The 22,255-nt window shown below is 42.2% G+C and overlaps 1 protein-coding gene across 4 annotated transcripts in view; it reads left to right on the forward strand.

The window, feature by feature from the left end:
- Window positions 1–22,255, forward strand: part of Scn8a (sodium voltage-gated channel alpha subunit 8) — a 157,463-nt gene that overhangs the window by 363 nt on the left and 134,845 nt on the right. The gene's annotated exons all lie outside the window — the stretch shown is intronic.

Here is a 22,255-nt window from a genome sequence, read left to right on the forward strand (position 1 = left end):
CTGCCCTTCGGGATTTGGACGGGTGTTTGGAAGTCTTCCTTCCGCGGTGTTTGCCCGGGGTTCCCCAGGAGGATGGGGGACCACCAGCTCCCACCCTTGGACACCCTGCTCTCCGGGTCTCCGGGTCGCCCCGGCGACGCGGGCTTGCCCCCGGTGGCACCCTCAACGCTGCAGCCGGCACCCAACCCCCAGTGCCAGCCGGACCCGGGCTCTCCTGCTGCTCTGCAGCCCCTCAGCTCTGCCCCCTCCCCCAGTCCTTACTGAATCCTCCCTCATCCGGCTCCACATTGCTACCAACTGCAGAAGCCGGGGGGACTCCGGGGTTCGTGGGGCGGTCAGGACACCTCCTGTCCTTCACTGCTTTAATGGGACGTATCAGTGCCCCTTTCATCAGGGTGCTCAGAGGCTATGTTGGAGCCCCCCGCGACCTTCCTTGGCAGACTAGGATTCCTGCATCAGAGTACATCACTTTCAGAATATCCCCTTCCCCCACCCCCACCCCTACGCCACCCTATGCAGAGCTTGTTCCTCTCCTTGCTCCCTTCCCTCCCCCACCTTACCACGGGCAGCAGCACCCCGAGCTTCGCGTTAGCGTTGGGATACTGAACTGTCTGCCCAGCTCCACAGCTTGGACCCTTCCTCTCTACTTCACTCTTGGTATCTTGGGGACCGCAAAAACCTCTGCATTTCTCTGGGGAGCTCTGCTCCATCCTCTCCATTGCCCGCAGCAACCACCGGTGGAGACTTGGCAGTTAACTTTCCGGGCGGTACTGGGGGCTGTCAGACCCCTTCAACGTCCCTAGCTTCAAGTTAGGATGGCGTGGGAATAATTTTTCAGCCTAATAAATAGGAATTCTCTAAACTGTGCGTTCCTTCCAACTACTCCACCCTATGCCCTCTTCCTCACTTACACTGCAGTTTTTAAGCACGGGGAGGAATACATTTTATAACTGGAGGTTCCAAGATTCGCATCAGTGTTCATAATCAATGTCATCTGTTGGGGTAGAGAGGCATAGGAGAAACTTTGCATTGCATCTGGCCAAACTCAGGGGTAGGGAGAAATAATCACGCTGCAAAGCTCCACCGCGCAGGGGGAACTGCTTTTAATGCACAGTGGGCATCCAGAAGGGCAGGGATCTGGAGCAGGAAGTGTGGGTGAGGGCTTTTAGGGCAAAGGGGGAGTGCTTTTTATAACTGTTTTCTCGAGTTTAAGCCTAGAGATTCTTTAGAGAGGGGTACGTGTGATAGGACTGGGGGATGTTTTAGCTTTCCAAGGAGATTTCGGGTGTGGTAGATTTTTTTCATCATTTCATAGGCTCTCTTCCCTTTTCTCCATGTGCATTGGGAGATATGGGGGAGGGTGCCTTTTTCTTTCCTCAAAATTGTTTTTTGATGTGTAATGCAAATGGCTGGGCAGCAGTACTACCTACCCAGTACCAGGACAGCAGGACTGGGGATTCAGACTTAAAATGCCGAAAGCTTTTTAGCGTAATGTCAGTAACCCAGCTCTTGAAATACTGCAGCATTTTCCTTTGGAACTCATGACCCATAAGGCCTTCGGTTCTCCCCGAGAGAGGATTTGATTGCTGTGTGTGGGGGTAGCGACGGTTTGGTGTTCTGTGAGCATTCTGTCTGTCCTAGAAATGGAAGCTCTCTGGAGAGGGCTGCAAGCATGTTCTGTGTTCTCTGAACATCTGATGTGTGTGGATGTGATGTCTTTTACTGGGATATGGTGGGTATTGTAAAACAATTCATGATAGTACAGGCCAGTTAGTTACTGGTTTCTTGGGGGTCAGTTTAGGTGGCTAGCTTTATATGCTTTTGGTTTTCATATGAGATTTTGCCAACTTTTGTACAAATATTTGGAATATTTTCTTTTAAATGTATAAAAGGTAATGACTTGGGATATAGTATATTTATAGACAAATAGCCATATAATTGCTTCCTTGAAGGAGGACCCTCAACAATTCCCCTCACCCCCTATGGGTCTTGCATTTTCGTTTGCTTTATGTGTGTGCTAGTTGGGTACCTGCTGTAGTGCTGAATGGACAGCTCCGGGGCTTGTATGGCTGAAGTCAGGCTGGAAAGGACTGGGTTTGGTGTGTGAACAGCAGGCTTTCCTGAGGATGTGGATTTGCCTGTGCATGAGTAGCTGTGTTGTATTTGAGGTTGAAGGTCTAGTTATCACATTTTCCTTACTCCCACATAACTCCTCATTTTGGTTGTCCCTTTGGAGGCAATGCTTTATAGGCTGCAATAGACACGTAGGTAAGACATGCATTCTGCTGACTGTGATTTCAGCACATATTTGTCATCCCAAATGACAATATTACAGCAATTTGGTTTTCATCAGAAGTAACTAGATAGCTTCCCAAGTTAAGCTCAATCTGAAGAACATCTTTGCTAGGTCTATCTGAACAGTGAGAGGGACTCAGCAGGCTAGCTTGTGACCCATTATGTCACATGGGTTTGTTGGTCTAAAAAGTGTTTAAGAAGCATAGATTAAGAAGGGGGATTATAGGATTCAGCATGTTCAGCCTCCTGCCTCACCTGGGCACCCTTCTTATAGGACACTTCTGCTTTGAAGATCTTGTAGGTAGGGAACTCACTACCAGCATGGATGAAACTAGTTCATCCACTGTGGTTGAAATACTTTAATCTCTCTTAAAAAGGTAGCATGTATAACATTGACAGACATAACATCAGAACTATTTAAAGGGCAAATGTCTTTCACATGCTTGCTACTAAGAAAATTGACACAACATTTTGTAGAGAACTGATAAGGCACTCTATATATTTAGAAAGAATGCAAAGAAACATGGCTGCCTAAAGTAAGAGAAGGGTTCTCTGAATGGAAAGAAAGCTGTCTTTCATGTGCTGGGGTTATGTAACAAGTTCTGGAAAGTACCTGCTTTACTTAATGACTGTTTAACCCCTGTGGGCTATACTGAGAAGGCAGAAAGCCCATCCTGTAGAGAAACTGTTAAACAGTGTATCCAGAGTGGGGGCAGTTGCTTCAGTTATAAAAATAACACACACTGGTTGCAGAAACAGCATGGAAGAAAGTCCTTCTGATTTTTACATGCTCAGCAAAAGCACTGGTCATGTTTGAGTGCACTTTGATTTCAAAGCGTACTTGCAGAAGTTACTCGAATGACGGTTACTTTCAAACTGTATCGTTCAGGTTCTTGAACTCATGGTCTAATAGACTGAGGGATTTGAACATTAAGTTGTCGAATTTCTGTTTACTTTCCCCCTTAATCCTTTAAACACTTTTCAGAAGGCTATTTTTAATGTGAGAGATTTTGTCCACAGAATAAACCCTTCTTTTCAAGTCTCTTGGCTAAAATGTAGCAAGTTAACTAGAGGAATAAAGGCAATGTTTCCAATTAGTGGCTTGATGACTAGTGTCACCCTGTGACTCTCATAATATAAGGCACTGTATTAGACATGGACACAGCTGCTAAATGGCACCAACTTAGAAATAATGCCATGCTCAAACACCGTGGCTGTAAAGAGCGAAGGGGAAAAAACAGAATTTCGGCCCTGTGGGCTTATTGATTGCGGAAATGTATGATTGTCAGGTTGCGCTCAGTGATTTTACCTAAAAATAGTTTGTAAAAGGGTAAAAAATAAATATAGGAAAAGAAAAAGGAGAAGGCCTCTGAATTTTTTTCTGTCCTTTTGTGAAGTTGTAGAAACACAGCTAGGACACACAGTTAAATACTGTGCATTGGATTGTAGCGAAATGACCCAACCAGTTGCCATGGTTACTTTTTTTTTTTTACATAGATAAGAAAAGGCAAATGGGTGTATGGGCTTTGGAGTCTGATACAACTAGGTTCAAATCTAGACTTGGCTCTTTACTTGCCCTTTCACCTTGGGCAAGCTATTCTAATTTCTCTGGTTTCAGTTGCCCTCATCAATGAAGATAAGAATAATAATGTCTACATTGTGGCATTTGTAGGGATTAAATAAAATCTGTTTCTGAGATTTAGCAGACTAGAAGGTATTTACATGTGTGTCTTGATTTAGTTATTATGTACTCTATTATAAAGTTTTGGTGATCTGAAAAGCAGAAAGTTCCTTAATGCCAGTCTGGCATAGGAGGTGGGGTCTGCAGGTGGCTTAACCTGAACGGACAGTGCTAGTCACAAAGGAGGAAAATGATATCACATGAATGCATTTGCCAAAGCAACTCTTTCCTTGTTCCCTCCTAAGCTCCATAGGTGGCTCCTGTCCACAAGGACTGATTTAGCACTCACAGGCCCAGAGGTTGAGGCCTACCATTATTTTTACATAGGCTAGGTCTTTTCAGTGTGATAGAGTTTGGAAGGGTGTCTGTCTTTATTTTAGTTTTCTTTGTATGGACTTTGAACAGCTGTGTCTGAATGGGTATCATTTTAGGACTTACAGGTGACCACTCACCTTTGGTCTTTATTACTATTTACCAAAATTCAAAATATCGTTCTATCTGGTCATTTTTAGAGCTAGGTTGAGGCAGACATTGTTCTGTATTACAGCTTAGGAGACAGCATGCCCAGAAGGTGGAGTTGTGCAGGCGTGAGGACGACTTGAGATGTAGAGCACAGACTGCTACTGGGGTTGGTTGATCCACACCTAAAGATTTTTTCCATTAAATGGTGTTACATTCTGATGTTCACAAACCAAGTAAAATGAACAGTTTTGGTTTATTTTAAGGAATTATCATTATCCTAGGTAGCTAAACATATCTTAGTGAGTGGGCATGGTGAACGATCCTGAGATAGGCAGAAAGAAAGCCAAAGTACCTCTGAAAATGCATTTTAGAAGAATGAGGGAAAATGACCTTAAGAAGTGTCAAGAAGTAGTTGAAGGAGCATGTTTTCATTCTGTTTCGGTGCTAACTTTCAGCCCCCACTGGAAGTCAGAATGGAGCCCCGTTTGCAAGGGCTGTCACACCTTTGTATGTGCTTCCCTTTCTCCCTGTGTCTTGTACATAAATAAATACCTTTATGTGACGACCCATAAATCTCTCACACTGCCAACCTGTGTTGCAACAAGTTCTGTAGGGATGTCTTTGTTCATGCAAGGTTGGAGCTGGTGCAGGACTTGGAGGACAGAGCCCTCTGGGGACTGGTGCTGGAAGGGTGAGATCTAGAGCATGAGTAGTTCTTGGAAGCCTTTAGACTAGGAGAGCACAGTGAAGGGGGTAATGGTCAGGGTTTTCCTTAGGGATAGAGCTGTGTCATATCAAGAGAAACTGGCACAAAAACAGAACCTGAGAGTCTAAGACAGTGGTTCTTAACCTGTGGGTTACAGCTCCTTTGGGGGGGGGTTGCATATTAGATATCCTGTATCTTAGATAATTATATTAGAACTCATAACTATGAAGTAACAATGAGATAATTTTATGGTTAGGGGTCATCACAACATGTGGAAGTGTATTAAAGGGTTGTAGCCTTAGGAAGGTTGAGAACCAATGGTCTAAGAGGTGCTCTTAGTTTGGGATTGAAGCTCTGCTGCACCTGGAAGTTGATTTGGGGTAGTGTGTGTGTGTGTGTGTGTGTGTGTGTGTGTGTGTGTGTGTGTGTGTGTGTGACTTGACATGTTATATGCAGAAGTTTGGTGTGTCTTTATAGTCTGATAGTGGTAAGGAGAGGCTTCCTGTGTCACTGGGGCTTGTCCAGAGGTCTAGGAATGGAAAGCACTGAATCCCTCAAAAGCCCCATCATCCAACTCCTTCCTTGCTCTCTTGGTCAGTGTGGCTTTGATGCTGTTGAGGGCTCTGGAGTCCCAGGCAGTGGAGACAAACAGAAGATTTCTGAATTGCAGTTATCTGTTTTCTTCTATGTTAGTTCTTAACTGATGATTAGCATTTCCACCAAAGTGAACTTGGGGAGAAGGGAAGGTCAGTTAGGTTAATTTTAACATTTAAATAATAATTGATAATGAAAGAGATTAAGACTGCTTCATCTGTGAAAAAGTAGTCCATTTTCATGTATCATTTCTTCCTGTTTTATATATAAAGACAGTTAAATACTGAATCCTCAGAAGCTTAGGGTTCATTGTAAACCATTGTGAAATAGCGGTTGTCTTCTTTTGCTGAGCCCAGTGAGTGAATACGGCTGTCTGTCATATGGCTAGCTCCTTGTTCAGGAGTTCTTTAATTAAGGATAATGTAGTGAGCTCTGGAGCCACATCCACTACTGCCTTTTTGTCTTAGCAATAAGCTGAATAAAAATGATTTTAAATGAAAACAAATTAGTGCATTTTTATTAAACTGCAGAGGAATATTAAGCAGGTTGGAAATGAGCCTGGCAGAACTTTCTCAGAGATCAGAGTACCCAGAAACCTCATGTGCTGCAGAATTCTCAACTGGATTCCCTAAGATGTGCTGTAAAGAGGAGATGTGACCCACCATTTTTTTTTGGGGGGGGGGGTAGACATCTCTATTATAATAGGCATGCTGTAAAGCTTGGCATTGAGCTGGGGAGGAATGTGTTGGGGATGTTCACCAAAGGGTGGAGGAGGTACAACAGACAAGGGAGGTACAGTGTGAATATGAGAACTGCTCACACCTAACGACAAGATGTGTATTCACTCCCCTGAAGCCTCGGGTGGGTCCATGTCTTGCCTCATGTCTGGATAGAGCTCAGAACCTTAGCAAGGTGGAATTCTGCTGCTGTTTTAACATTGTTTTCTTTACCTGATTTCTGTGGAGGGAAAACTGGAAGACATTTTCTTGCTTTATGGGAAAAGGGGTGACTTTTTTGTTTTTGTTTCTGAGACAGTGTTTCTCTGTGTAACAAACAGCCCTGGCTGTCCTGGAACTTGCCTCTGTAAATCAGGCTGGCCTTGAAGTCAGAGATCTGCTGCCTGAGTGCTGGGATTAAAGGTCACTATTCCCAGGTGGGGTAATGTTCTTAACCCCTCAGTTTTAGTAATTATTCTGAGAACCTTTCCACCAAAACATTCTTGGCGTTTTCTCTTCTGCTCTCATTTAAAAATCCATCTTCTGTATTTACTTGCTTGAATAGTTGATAGAGGCAGTGTTCTGTCTCCTAGCCATCCAGCATGCACTCTCCATAAATACAGCGGTGAGTCCTAGTTGGGCACGTACACACAGTAGCCCTTCCTGCCCCTCCTTAACTATTTCTATCATCTTTTAGAAAGGTTACTTTTTAAAATACTTATTTTGTATGTATGGGAGTTTTGTTTGCATGTATGTCTGTGCCATGTGCTTGCTTTGTACCTACAGAGGGCAGAAGGAGACATTGAATCCCCTGTTACTGGAATTACAGGCAGTTTCAGCAGCCATGTGGGTGCTGGAACTCGAACCTGGGTCTTCTGGTAGAGCATCCAGACTGTTTTTAATGGCTAAGTCGTCTCCCCCGCTCACTTAGAAGGACCTCAAATCATTTGGTATTTTGATCGATTATTCTAGACTATCTTAAATCAATCCTTTATGATATATGTAATCCTTCTATGTTTTCCTTTTATTGATGAAATTTATGTTCTACTGGTTTAGTTTGTTTAATGTAAAAAGTTAGGGTTTCCATTAGAATCTTCTTAAAATAAAAGTGAGTGTAGAAGAATTCATGGTCTTGAAAAGTCGTGAAGTACAACTAAGAGAGAAGAGTGTAACAGGTTCTGAGAGCTAGCTGTATGAATGACCTTTCTGTGTTCTAGAAACTTATCTGGTTAAGTAAGTAGCAAACAAAATATTAAATAAGAATAGGTTTTCTTAATGGTTCATGATTCGATGATCAAAAAGGGTTTAATTGCCAACTGAGTGGTATAGTTGGCAATTAGTCGATCTCCTTGCTTCCCAAGATACAGTCTTACTATGAAGCCCAGTGTTCTAAAACTCATCATGTAGTCCAAGCTCACATCAAGCTCATGGCAGTCCTCCTGCCTCAGTCAGCTTCATGAGGGCCACCATGCCTGGCCAGAAAGTTGACTCTTCCTGGTTTGCTCAGAAGCTGCTGTAAGATGTGTGCTTTGAACTTGCTGTGAGCCAAAGTGAGAATGGAGTGTTTGGGGAGGTGTGAACAGTCTAGGTGGACTGGGTAGAATTCCCCAGGTGCAGGTAAGCCTGCAAAAATAGCAGTGAGTTAAGCAACATTAAAGGCTTTTCAGTCAGTGGAGAGCATAGAGGATTTAGAGGAGTACTAAATAACCCATGATCAAAGCCATGGCAGCTTGTAGCAGTGTTTAACAGGATGGCATAGAGCAAAGGCGTGGACACCCAAGTGTTTTGCAGTTTGAATTGGTCTTATTGGTCAAAGCTTGAACTCATGATTATGTGAGCAGGACAGACAGGAAAGAAAGCAAATAGAAGTTTGAATATATGTGCCACATGAATGTTTTTGTTTAGGTAACATTTTTCTAATTTTAAAGTTGTTTTTCTGCATGGTTTTCTCCTTATGAACTTCTGAGTTTTTGTTTGTTTGTTTGTTTTTGTCTTGGGAAAACCTGTTTCTAAACATGTTTAATTCTTAGACTCTCCCTGGTGAAGACCATCTGATCTTTGCTGGAAAGGCTCTGCTTTATGTTGGAGTTCCTCTCCATTTGTAAATCATTGTTTTAACTAAACATTTGAAGTTGTACTTTACTGAATGTGATTATGTGTATGTGTGTGGGGGGGTGCTTGTGCCATGGTGCACTTGTGACAGTCCAAGGACAACTTGGGGATTTGGGTGCCTAGCCATCAGACATAATAGAAGTGCCATCTCACCAGTTCCCCATTATACACGCTCCCCTCTCCTGTAATTATTATTGTTGAGTCCATTTTGTGTTGCCTCTGTATGCTTTTTTGGGCTGAGTGCTTGGTATTGGATAACCAGTTAGGGGGCTGATCATTGATGGTTCTCCCATAAGTCATTAATTGCCTGTAGCTTTTCATCTGGGAGTGGGGCCTTGTGAGATCCCCACCCACAATGGCATGTCAACGGGTGTTGTCATTGTTCAGGTTTGTTTAGGCAACTCTATGTTCAGATTTTAGCTTCCTGGTCCTCTGGCTCATGCCGTCTTTCTGTCCCCCCTTCTGTTCAAACTTTTAACATATTTTTTTTTCTCTTGATATTCTCAACTAACCTTTAGTCTGGAGGATAAGGAATAAGAACCACACATCTTTTCATAGGCTGGTGACTGATGGAGAGCTTTGCTTTGCTGAAACAGGTTTCTTTCTCTCTTCTTTTGTATTGTTTCCTTCTACTCCAGACAGAAGTGAATACAGGGTCTAGAGGTAGCCACTAAAAGGATTTTTAGCAGTTGAGGACAGAGGGAAGAGGGAGAGATCTTACTCATGCTGTTACTTTCAATCCAAGTGCTGAGTTTTGAGCTGGCTTGGGTGAGCCCTCCATATGTGACAGGGGCCGCTGGCCCAGCAAAGGACTTGAGTGTAATTTGCAGCACAGGCATACTTGGGGACGTTGGCCTTGCTCTGGCCTCCTAGTTAGCAAAGATCTTCAAGTAAGAAAAGAAAAAAATTATTTGGATTATTAGACTGTATAAACCAAAATAATAAAATACATTTAGAGGAAAAGCACACCAGAAATGTGCCTCAGCAAAACATAATCTCATTTGCTAGAATTTCTTTCTTTTTTTAGCCACTAGAGTTGCTTGAATAACCTGAGCCCTTGCGAATTCCTTTACCTACCTTTTTGTGCTTAGACCATTGGCAGTGACCCCTGTGGCTTGCTGTGGAGCCAGGAGGACAAGCCAAGTTCATGCACATGATGTCAACAGATTTAGCACTCCGTGTAGGGATGCACAGCATCCTTGCAGCACTCCTAGGAGGACTGACTCTGTGCTTGCACCTGCCTCCTAGTTAGGATGCATAGCCGGGGACATCTGAACAGCGGTACCCTGTGGAGATGCTCTGGAGTTTGGCTGGGCAAGGCAGGTCCACCTGACCACCTGCAGGAAGGAGGGGAAAGCTGCCCTGTTAATTTGTATGTTCTAGCGCAAGGAATGAGTTGTGAGCTGGAGGTGTCTTCCCAACCTCTTGTTTGTAATATTTCTCCATTCCTGTCCCTAGAAAAGGGGAAAGAGGTGGTATAACACAGTGTTTCTTGTAAGGACTGTGCAGGTGCCACAGCTTTCACTTACCTCACTAGAAGATTCCTCCATAAGTGCTCAAAGAGTATGTATGGTTTAAAACATCTTTGTGGATCCTTGGCATCAAAAAGTCCTTTTCAGGGCAAAGCCAAGCCCTTTTTTTTCCTGTGTGCTGAGTAGGCACTAAAGACATGCTGTCAGTTAGCCCGAGTGGTCTCTGTCCAGTTTAAAACAGGGCATATTTAACCTGAGTTTTGAGGGCTGATATGCTTTGTGCCTGCTGCTACATCTCAGGTTATCTTCATCCTTGTATCTTGTAGGGTTTGTGTGTATGTACAAGGTTTATCTACTGTTCGTCAGCAGGCTGCTTCTTGGTGTCTGTAGTAAGGTATGGATCAGCAAAGTCCCGAGTGGTGCTTGGAGAACTGTGAGGGTTTTGTAAGGGCAGTTCATTCATCCCTTGCCTGTGACCTGTTGCAAAAAGCTCATGAACAAAACAAAGTAAAACTCTTCAGGAAGCAGGGTGTCTGTGTTACTTTCCAGCAGGACTCCAGAGCCAGCAGCTACTGTAGGTTCACACTCACTTAGGAGTGTGGAGTTGTAGGGTGTCCTGAGTTTTTAGTTCTAGTATTTAATCACAGAACCTAATAGTAACTATTTATGGTGATATAGTAACTATTTGGGGTGTATAATTATGAAAAACTAGTGGAGGATCTGTAGAATCCAAGGCATTGATAGTAGTCTAAATTCTGGGCCAAAAAGTATGTTTTTAATGACCAAAATTGAGGGGTTAGAACCCTGCATTGTTGCCAGCAGTGCACCAAGGACAGCAGGAACGCCTTATAGTCTGCAATCCTTCCTGTTAGGGTTTGTCCCCAGAGAAACTTGTTTCTCTCTCAGGAATAGATTCAGTGTGGCTAGTGTTTGGAAAACTTCTATATCTAGCTGAGAGGCAGTGGACACATAGTTTCCACTTTACTATGTCACACAGGTTTGGCTTTCTTATTATTTTTAAACCTGTCAAAGTCAACATTGAGAAAGAAGTTGTTTATGAGTTAATAAATGTGTAAATTTATGTAAGTACAATTACTGTCAGGACAGAGAAAGTTCTGCTACCCCCCAAAAGTCCTCTTGTCCTTTTGTAGTGTCCCTGTTAGGATAAAGCTTGAAGGGGACCTTGCATGGGGGAACCATGGCGGATTCCCTGGCAGGCGAGGGTGACCAGGCTGACAGAGTTTAAGTGAGAAGTTTTATTGGAAAGGGGTAGGAGGAGGAAAGAGAAAAGAGATAAGAGACACAGACAGAGATGAGAGGGAGAACAGAAGAGAAGAGGGAGACAGGAAAAGTCTGGTCTGCCCCAGGGGAACAGAAGGAAAGAGAGTGGGAAGAGAGCTGGAAAAGAGCAGAAAGAGATGAGAGATGAGAGAGAGAAAAGCAGGAAAGAGAGCTATGTGGGCGTGATCTTTCTTTTGAAGGGGTCCTTTGCACCATGAGTACAGACTCATGGAACCCTGGGCTGACCAAAGTGCTGCCTGAGTGATTCTGCCAGGTGACAGGGGCAGGTCAGTATAATGCCGGAATCCTTACAGTCCCCAATCCATAACTCTTGGTAAGCCCTGATTGGTTCAGCATTCCTATGAGCCTACCTTTCCCAAATGCTGTATAAATAGAACCGCACTATAGCATTTAACTTCTTGAACCTGGCCTCTTTTGTTCAGTGTATCTTGGGTGATTTTTGTTGTACCAATCAGTTCTTTATTATTGGTGAGTAGTATCTTACTGTATATAATTGAATTGTTTGTTACATTGTGTCTAACATTGTATTTAATAATTTGCTTATTCATCTGTGGAAGGACATTTGGAATGTGGGATGTTCCTGGCTATTGTGAATAATGGCTGCTATACAGGTTTTTGTGTAAGCCTAAATTCATATTTCCCAGAAATAGTCCCTAAGATGGGGATTGCTGAGCTGGGCAGTGGTGGCACATGCCTTTGGTACCAGCACTTGGGAGGCAGAGGTAGGCAGATGTCTGTGAGTTCGAGGCCAGCCAGGTTTACAGAATGAGTTCCAGGACGTCAGGGCTACACAAAGAAAACCTGTCTCAAAAAACAAACAAACAAACGGATCTGCTGGGAAGTATAGTAAGTATATGTGTGTCTTTTGGGCTGTAAAGGATGTGCATGTGTGAGTACATAACAGTTTGTGCACGTTTGAAGGCCAGAGGTCAACATCAAGTGTCCTCTATCACTCTCCACCTTATTTTCCTGAGGCAGGGTCCCTTACTGGACCTGGAGCTCACTGACTGACTGGACTGGCTGGTCAGTGAGTGCTTCCTGTCTTTGCTGTCAGTGCTAGGATCTCAGGTATGTGCTGCTGTGCCCAGCTTTTTATGTGGATGCTAGTGGTCTGGTCTCATGCTTGCATAGCCTGCACTTTAAGCCACCAAGCATTAAGGATACAACTAGGAAAATACTTTCCAGTGTGGGTATATCATTGTGCATCCCTCCAGGAATGCAAGGGAGCTCAAGTGCTCTGTCCATCTACCCCCACCCCATCTCAATAATGAGGCATTTGTCCTATTTCATTGTGGTTTCAGCTTGCACTTCTCTAGTGGCTAATGATATTAAATGTCTTTTTACATGCTTGTTTGCTATCTGTGTATTTGTGGTGAAGTGTCTGTTCCGCTTTTTTGCCCATTAGAAATATATTGGATTTCCTATTGTGAGTTTTGTTTTTATGGCTTAAAAAGAAGTCTTTTCTTAGATTGATCATGTGGACATACTTTCTCCCAGTGCTAGCATTTCTTTACTTCTCCTTTATAAATGACAAATTTAAAGTTTTTTGATAAGTACAACTTTCCCATTTTTCTCCTTTATGGGTATGTCTTTAATGACATATTGTAAGCCCTTTTTGTCTAACCCAGGGTGGCTTTCATGGTGTTGCACCTAGACCTGTGATTCAAGTGAGTTCTTTTGTACAGTGTAGGTTTTCTTTGCTGTGTGTTTTCATGCTTCCTCACCATTGTGGAGGAGGTTAGCCTCCCCCTATGGAGTTGGTTGTGCACCTTTGTCAAGTCAGTTGGCTCTGTCTGTGGGTCTTTCTGTATGTTTGTCTCTTCACATGCCACTCTTGATAACTGTATTTTATAGTAGACTCTAAGTCAGGTCGGATGAACTTTCCACCTTTGTTCTTCTATTGAAATTGTTGGGGAAATCAGACAGAATTAGTTTGTATATATCATCAAAAACTCCTACTGGAATTTTTATCTGAACTGTATCAGATTATAGATCAGTTTGAGAATTGATTTATTAACTGTATCCAGGCTTCTCATCAATGAGTGTAATACATTTCTTCATTTATTTGTCTACTATTTGACATTAGCATTTTGTAGGTTTAATTTTTTCTTATTATAGTTTATTTACTAGAGAGAGAAAGAGAGAGAGAGAGAGTGTAAGTCAGAGGACCACTTGTAGTTCTTTTCCTCTATAATGTGGGTCTCAGGGATTAATTAAACTCAGGTTTTTAGATTTTGTTGTAGTTGTCTTTACTTATTGAGCCATCTCACCAGCCCCATTTTGTAGTTTAAGCATGTAGATTCTGCACATAAATTTATTTTTTAACTATTGAAAATGTTTTTATTTTAGGTTTCAGTTTCTAATTTGTTTCTTGAATGTGGAAGCAAAATGGATTTTTTTTTTTTAATGAGAACTTGTGTCTTACAACTTATAGACTCACTTGTTGATTCTAGAAGCTGCTATATGAGATTCTTGGTTATTGAATAGTTTGGAAAAAGTGACAGTTTAATTTCTTCCATTTGGATTTATGTATCTTTTCTTGACCTTTATTGCAAGCATCTTGTAAGATATGGGTGTGGGCCTTCTTCCTGCTCTTAGGAAAAAGTGTCCAGGTTTTTTTTTTCCCATTAAGCTTGTTCCTGTAGATGCTCTTACCAGGTCAAGTTCAGTCTCTTGATAATGTGTTGAGAATGGATATTCAGTTTTGTCAAGTGTTTTCTTTTTCCCTGTGTGAATTGATATGGCCATGTATTTATTTACTTTGTTGATACATGCTTTGTGCTGTTATATTCCTGGATGAATTACACTTGTTTGCAGAGTGTTAGTATCATAGTGTTATACCAATTTGTTAACATTTTGTTGAGCAGTGTGTAATGGCATACATCTTTAATCTCAGCATTTGAGAGGCAGAGGCAGGCAGGTCTCTGTGAGTCTGAGGCCAGCCTGGTCTATGTAATGAGTTCCAGGCTGGCCAGGGCTACACAGAGAAACCCTGTCTCAAAAACAACAACAAAATATTTTGTTGAGTTTTACATCTACTTTAGAAAATTGGTCTGTAGATTTGTGTGTGTGTGTGTGTGTGTGTGTGTGTGTGTGTATGTGTATTTCCCCTTGAATTATCTTTGTCAAGGTTTGGTATTGATAATATAGCCTTTGGAAACATTTTATCAAATTCCTTCATTAACTATTGGGTAGAGGGATAGCACGATGGCTCAGTGGGTACAATGCATGCCAAATACACACAAAGGCCTGAGTCCAGATGTCAGCACTCAGGTCGAAGTCAGGTGTGATGCTGTGTTCTGTGCATCTGTAACTTCAGCACTGGGGCTGAGGCAGTGCAAGGTGGCCTTGTTAGCTGAAATGGCCAAAGTTAGTTGAAGTTCTAGTTCCAGACAGAGACTTTGTTTTGAAAAATAAAGTGGAAGAGCTGTAGAGATGACTCTGTAGGTAACAGTGCTTGCATTGTTACCTGAGTTCAAATCCCCCATGTAAAACTTGGGCTGGCAAATGTGTACCTGTAACCCCAGTGAAGGGTGGAGGCAGGAGGATTGCTGCAGCTTGCTGGGCAATATCCTGGCTCCAAATTCAGCCAGAGACCCTAGCTTAAGGGTATATGGCAGAAGGTGATACAGCAGGACATGTCATGTCCTCCACTGGCTTCCAGTGTACAGGTCTGTGCACACATATATGGGTATACCACATACATATTCATACATACAAAAGGAAAAAACTTAAAAAATTCTAAAAACGCGGTAGATTGTGGTAGCGGGAGACATCCAATATTGATTACTGTCCCATTCCAGGTACATGTACCTGCACACACATGCACACGCATGCACTATGCACACAGACATGTATTTTAAGTCCCCCATCTCACACATACAAATAAATCAGTAAAAGAAAAACATAGTTAGTAGATCTTTCCAGTGGAACCATCTGTCTTTAGTCACTGTTCTATTGCTGTATAGAGACACCATGACCATGGCAACTCTTATAAATAGAGCATCTTATAGGGCTTGCTTATACTTTCAGAAGTTTAGTCCATTATCATCACACCAGGGAGAGTGGCGGTGGTCAGGCAAGTGCTGACTGGAGCAGCAGCTGAGGCTACATCCTGATCCATACGTAGAGAGACACTTAGGCTTGGCATGGGCTTTTGAAACCTCAGAGCTCACACCCAGTGACACACTTCATCCAACAAGGCCATATCTCCTAATCCTACTGCTTTCGAGTAGTGCTGCTCTTGGTGATGAAGCTCTCAAGTCTGTGAGCCTGTGTGAGGAGAACACCACACTATCTGAGCTTTGTGTTTTCTTTTATGAAACTTTTTAATTAAAATTATATTTAAATAACAGCTTAGGAACTTGTGTCTTTGGAGTGGGTTTTTTTTTTTTTTTTTTTTTTTTTTTTGCTTTCAAGGAATTGGTTCATTCAGTCTAAGCTGGCCAGTTTACATGTGTACATTTGTTTGTTATTGATGGCTATGAGGTCTGTAGTGATGTATCTTTCATTTTCACAGAAAATTCTTATATTTCTAGTATGTAATTTTGAGTAAATTTGTTCTTCCATCTCAACTGGAAGGAACTTACATTGTTGATTCTGCCCTCTCTCCACTCCCCTCTACACCTCACCTCTCTTCTTCCTCCTCCCTTCCCTCCTTTTGGATTTTGAAGCAGAGTCTTGCTATATTTCCATACCAGTTTGGCCTTGAACTCACAATCCTCCCACCTCAGTAAAGTACATTTTTAATAATGTACATTTTGCTTCAAGTACTGTGGCTGTATTTGACAAATTTTGATACATTGAGTTTTCACTTTCCTTGAGACTTCCTCTGTGACCTTAAGTTTGTTTGTGCAGTTTGGAACTTGGGATGTTTTCACCAGTCTTCCTTTTTCCCTTTTTTGAGACAGGGTCTCTCTCTGCATAGCTCTGGCTGGCTGGCCTCAAACTCACAGAGACCCGTCTGCCTCTGCCTCCCAGAGTACTGGGATTAAAGGTGTGCACCACCGTTGCCTGGCCACTGTCTAATTATATTCTATCATACATTTTATATGAGTTTAGTGCTTTAAAATAACTTTTGACTTTTGACCCAAAATAAGGTCTGTTTTGTTGCCTGTTTCAAATGTACCTGAAAAGAATATGTGTTCTGTTGCTAGGGAATCTCCTGTGGGTATACCCAATTTGTCGATGGTTTTTTTCAATTTCTTTGTATCCTTGGTTATTTTCTTTTAGTGCTTCTTTTAGTGATTGTGGAGAAAGAAAAATTGAAGTCTTTAACTGTAATCATGGATTTGTGGACTACTTCCTTCAACTTTATAAGTTTGTATATTTTAAGACTTTTGATATATATATATATATATGTACTTATATATATATATACACACATATGCATACACATATACATACATTTTAGATTTTTTTGTCTTTTTATGAATTGATCCTTTGTTATTATTTAATGTCTCTTTGTATCCCTAGTGGTTTTCCTTGCTTTGTAATCTAAATCTGATACTATTATAGAGCCATTCCAGCTTTCTGATGATTCATATTTATTTTATCTCCTTTTTACTTAAAATGTCTTTTTATTTTGAAGTAATTTCAGACCCATAAAAAAGTTCCAAAAAACAGTACAGAGGGTTCCTGAATCCTGTTTATTTAGCTTTCCTTAATTTATATAACTGTGATACATTTATGAAAACCAAGATATTTACATTGATGTAATATTGTTTTACTAAGTAGTAGATTCTTTTCTAATAGTGTCATTTTCTATTCCAGTATCCAATCATATAATTCACATATTTTTTTAGTTTCAGCCTGCATTGTGTTTAATGTGGGTTTTCTAGTGGACAGCTTATAGTATGTCCTTTTAGTTTTTGTAGTTCAGCCTGTCTCTCTGTCCTTTTCTATATCTTTCTCTTCTACACGAGGAAAGCACTTTAGGTGTGCTGTCCCTCCTCACGAAGGGTACGCGTTTGATATGGTGCTGCTGACTTTAGGTACAACATTGTGCACGCAGCTTTAGAATGTATCCATCTTGCTTAACTGAAAATGTGTACTCCTTGATTAATAACCCCCATGACAATTTCTATTCTAAATATTGTGTTTGATCATTTACATTTAAAGTAGTTATTAACATTTAATTCAGGTACACTATCTTATTGTTGGTTTTTTGTTTACTTTGTGGTTGTTTCCATTTCTTTCTTTTGGGACACACACATGCAAACATACATATTAATTTATATGCAGGATTTTAGATTTTACTTTCTTTTCTTTTTGAGACAAGAGTTTCTCTGTGTAGTCCTGGCTGTCCTGGAACTCACTCTGTAGACTAGGCTGGCCTCGAACTCAGAGAGATCCACCTCCCTCTTCCTCCCCACTCTTACAGCATCCCTTTGCATAGTTTCCTTAGTGTTACACTAGGATATCATACACATATTTAAATGGTCAGTCTGCCTAAAATTAATATTTTACTACTTCAAACGGAATGCTGACATGTCAGTTCCACAAAGCATCTTTGCCTCCTCGTTCACCGTTGAGTGCTCAGAGCTCATTGGGTGGTCTTGTGGCAGATAGGAATATTGAGAGCACTGCAGACAATGGTGGCCTGCCTGCCCTGTGATGCTTCTGAGGGAACTAAGATTGGACTAAGAATCACCAAAACGATCCCTTTGCTTTTCCGGGACAATTGATACCAGCTAGCTGGGGCTGAAGAATCACCTGTGATTAAGAAGAGACCACCGCCACTGGGGTGAAATCTTCTAAAAAGTGTTTTCTCAGAGTTAGCACACAGAAGCTGCACTTCAGAGGGGGCCAGCTGATTCTGGACCTTGTGCTGGGTGCCATACTTGGTAATGTATGTAAAAGTCTCCCATGTGGAGTTCTGAAGGCATGAAGGGGTCATGGAGAGCAGGTGAGGCTTGGCTCTGTGAGAGGCCCTTGGTGAAGGTGCAGTCTCAGTTGCAGTGAAGCCCAAGACTGAAGGAGTCATGGAGAAAAGCCGAGGAGGCTCCACCCATGTGGCAGCATCAGAGTGCTTGAGTGAGCCTGGGGTAGGCTACTGGGGAAGGAAGGTATAGCCCAGCTGCCTGCAGACCTGAGCATTCGGGAGATACCAGTACCTCAGGATAGCAGCAGCTGTGGAGTGGAGCTGGCTTGGGCCTCTGGGTTACTGTGGCAAGCCACTTGGGGCCTAGCAGATCTTGAGCCTGAGCTCCACAGTGTGACTTGAGTTGTCTGTGCCCTGGTCTTCCCTTGTGAGTAAGGAAGTGTATGGCTGGCATTTTTACAGGAGCCACAGCTAGGAGACTCTGGGCTTTAGGGAGAATGTGAACTTGGAAAGAGAATGTAGCTGTTTCAAAGAAACTGAACCTTCTTATTTGTTTGTTTGTTTGTTTGTTTTTTCATGACAGGTTTTCTCTGTGTAGCTCTGGGTGTCCTGGAATTCACTCTGTAGACCAGGCTGGTCTTAAACTCAGAAATCTGCCTGCCTCTGCCTCCCAACTGCTGGGATTAAAGGTGTGCACCACCACTGGCTAGTTTAAAAACTGAATTTTTAAAGTGTATGGACTTTTAAAGATTGTAGGACTTAAAATAGTTGGAATATTTTATATTGTGATATTATTATTATGAGCTTGGGGATGAATAAGAAAGGATGGGTTAGTGTGTGTGTCAAGTTGACAAGGGGTCAATGGTGTGTATTTTGAGGGTATGCTCATATAAGGGTTGAACCTGGCTTATGCATGCCAGGCATGCAGTGCTCTGATCAGCTGTACCCCAGCCCACTGTTCTTTCCTTTTCTGGTTTTGTTTCTTGAATCTCTCTATGTAGTCCTGCTGGCCTGGAACTTGATTTGTAGATGATTCTGGCCTCTAAATTGTGATCCTCCTGCCTCTGTCTTTCAAGTGCTGGAATTACAGGCGTGTATCACCATGCTTGGCTCTGTTCATTTAAAAAATTCCTTCCTCCCCCATTGTCCAACTAGCATAGTTTTTGCTGTCTACTTTCAAGTTCATTTGCTCTTCCATTGTTATGTGTGGTTTTGAATTTTTTACATTTATCTATTTATGTGTGTGTGTGTTGGTGTGAGTGAAAATAAAAAGGAAAGGAAAGGCCATGACTGCACCTAGGTGTGGTGGAGGAGAAAATTTATTTATTGTAGATGTATGGGAGAACATAGTCAGAGGCCGGGACATCTGAGGACTCCAGAGTGGATATGACCAGACTGATCTGTGCCAGGTTGGGGCTGGGGTCAGGGGAACCAGATGCAGCAGCCAGGAGGCCTAAAGAACAGAGGGCTGGTAACCAAAATGTCTGGTTTATATAGAGAAGGGTATGCCAGCCAGGAGGGCCCTGTAACCTGTAGGGACTGGGGGATTCATGGAGAACTGTTCTGGTATGTTAAATAGGCACCTCAGCCATTTATCCCAGGTTATGCTACGGCTTACATGGTGATTCGAGGACAATTTACAGGAGTTGGTCCCTCCTTCCACCTTGGGTGCTACAAGGGTCTCTCAGATCAGCAAGATGCAGCAAGCACCTTTATCCACCAAGCCTTCTTACCGAACCCTAGCCTTTTAAGAAAAGGTTTTTTTTGTTTTTTGTTTTTTGTTTTTTTTTTGTCTTTTATTCTTTGATAATCTCATACATGTATATAATGCATTTTGGTCATTTTACTCCCCAATACTCTCATCTGCTCACACTCCTGTGTGAGTTCCTCCTATTTTGATGTCACTTGTTTTGGTTTTATGTGACCCACTGAGTTTAATTAGGGTTGCGTGTATGGGCGTGGTTGGGGCTAACTTATTGGAGCACGGAAATGTTACTGGTGTCATCACCACTGAGGAAAATCACCCTCCTCTCCTCAGGGAAGTGGGACTGGAATGTTGGCCAGCTCAAACCCCTTGTGTCCATAGCTGGTGAGTCCTGAGTCCTTGAGTGCAGTGGCCACGTGGAACCCAGAAGGCAGCATTTGTCAAATAGGGAATGTCTCTTTCTATTTCATTGCACAGCCAATTCAGTTATAGGTCAGTGTCCTTTTTGCTTTCGTGGGCTAGAGTTGGCACTGCTTACTTTTTAAAATGCTTACCTTGATACCTGTCAGTGCCAGATCTGCTAGCAGTGTACTCAGGGTCTAGCTGTGCAAACCTCTGACATACTCTTAGTGGCGGGTACATGATATGTAGCTGGAGTACCAGAGTTGACAGTTTTGTTGAGTTCCTTCTTCCTGATATTTCTCAACTTTCCTTGTCCAGTAGTTTCTCCTTGCAGCTCCTTGGCACTTGATGCTGAGTCAGAAGGATAAACATGGGTTCAGTGGGACAACCCCCCCTCAGTTCCTCTCCTGTAGTCAGCTGCTTTCCAGTTCTTTGTGTTTCTGTAGAGAGATTTCTACACATTACCTGAGGAAGGTGCAGGGGTAGGGGGAGAGGGGGTGGCAGCAGAAAAGGTGCCCTCTCTGACTCTGTCCTTGCCTTACTCTCCACTCACAAGCCTGGGAGTCTTTCTGAATGGGTGTCTGTGGATGTTCTCATTGCTGTAGTAGCCTGGCTTGTTGGCCAGCATGCATCTTGTGTGTGTGTGTGTGTGTGTGTGTGTGTGTGTGTATTTAGTAAATAAACATTTATTCCAAATACCACCTTTCATTATTATGGGACATCACTTACAGTATCTTTCTATGTGTATTTTACATGTGTGATGCCATATCTTCAGAATAAATATGTGGGTATAACATTATTAGACTAAAAATATGTGTCCTTTTAAATTTACTCATGTGAATATATTTCATCTGATTTCAAATAGTGCATCATTTTAAGCCTTGGAGGGTTAAGACTTTTAGAATAGGTACTAGAATCCTTTTTATAATCTGCAGGCTCCTAACTCTAGTTCTGGCTTTTACCAGAAGTATTTGGAAAATGAAACATGGGTTAATGGATTTCCCCCTCCCTTCTGCTAAGAGGCATGCCAGCAACTGTGAAGGAAACACAGCACAATAACAACCTGAGAATGGTCAGAAGAGAGGGCTGTGGGGAGCTTTAGATGTCCAGGTGTTTGGGCAGTTAATTCCTAATTCTCAAATGCTGGCTCCAGTTCATTCTTCAGAGGAATGCTGTGTCTGTCACATACTCTGGTCTCTACAGCTATGTCTGTGTCAGCAGAGAAGCAGATGAACACTCATTTACTATCCTGATCACAGAGTAAGAAGGCCTGGGAAGTGAAGGTCACCCTTCCCAACCCCTCGCTTACAGTAACAGTTTTGCACAAGAAGCTGCCTTGGAGAAGTGTTTGATACCGAGACCAGAGAGGTGCCATTGAGTGGTTTGATGAGGTCTCGAGTCTTGCTTGGAAAATCTGAAATACAGATTTTTCTGTGCAATAGAGCATTTTCCTGATGAGAGTCCTTTGACCCTATATGTGGGACACCACCCCCACCATACATACACACACATGCCAACAGCAAATACTCATACTTTCCATGTTCAAAGGGAGTTCTGTGTTCTTTCAAGGGGCCCATGCTTTTCAGTAATAAAACTGGTTTCTTGGCTCTTAAATTTTTCATCTTGTTTTAATATTTTATTTATATGTAACTTTATGCTATTTGAAAAATTTTGATGATCATTTATTTTGTGGGAAAAAAATACAACGTAGTAAAAATACCCAAGGAAGAAAGTCAGCTATCCTGGAGGGCTATGCATAAAATAATTGTACGGAACGCACTTGGGCTTCCTTCCTTAAATCTGCTCACTTGGCCTGTGCTATGTCAGTCCCTAAGATCAGGAGCCACCATGGTGTAGGTGGAGAAGGGGAAATGGGGCAATTCATAAAAGTCGTTATAGGATTACTGAAGGAGTCAGTGTTTTGGGGCTTCCCTTGGATAATGGCTATATACAGTCATCCTGTAGTATAAACACTTACATTTTAA

Source organism: Phodopus roborovskii, unplaced genomic scaffold (assembly GCF_943737965.1).
Source record: "Phodopus roborovskii unplaced genomic scaffold, PHOROB, whole genome shotgun sequence".
Classification (NCBI taxonomy): Eukaryota; Metazoa; Chordata; class Mammalia; order Rodentia; family Cricetidae; genus Phodopus; species Phodopus roborovskii.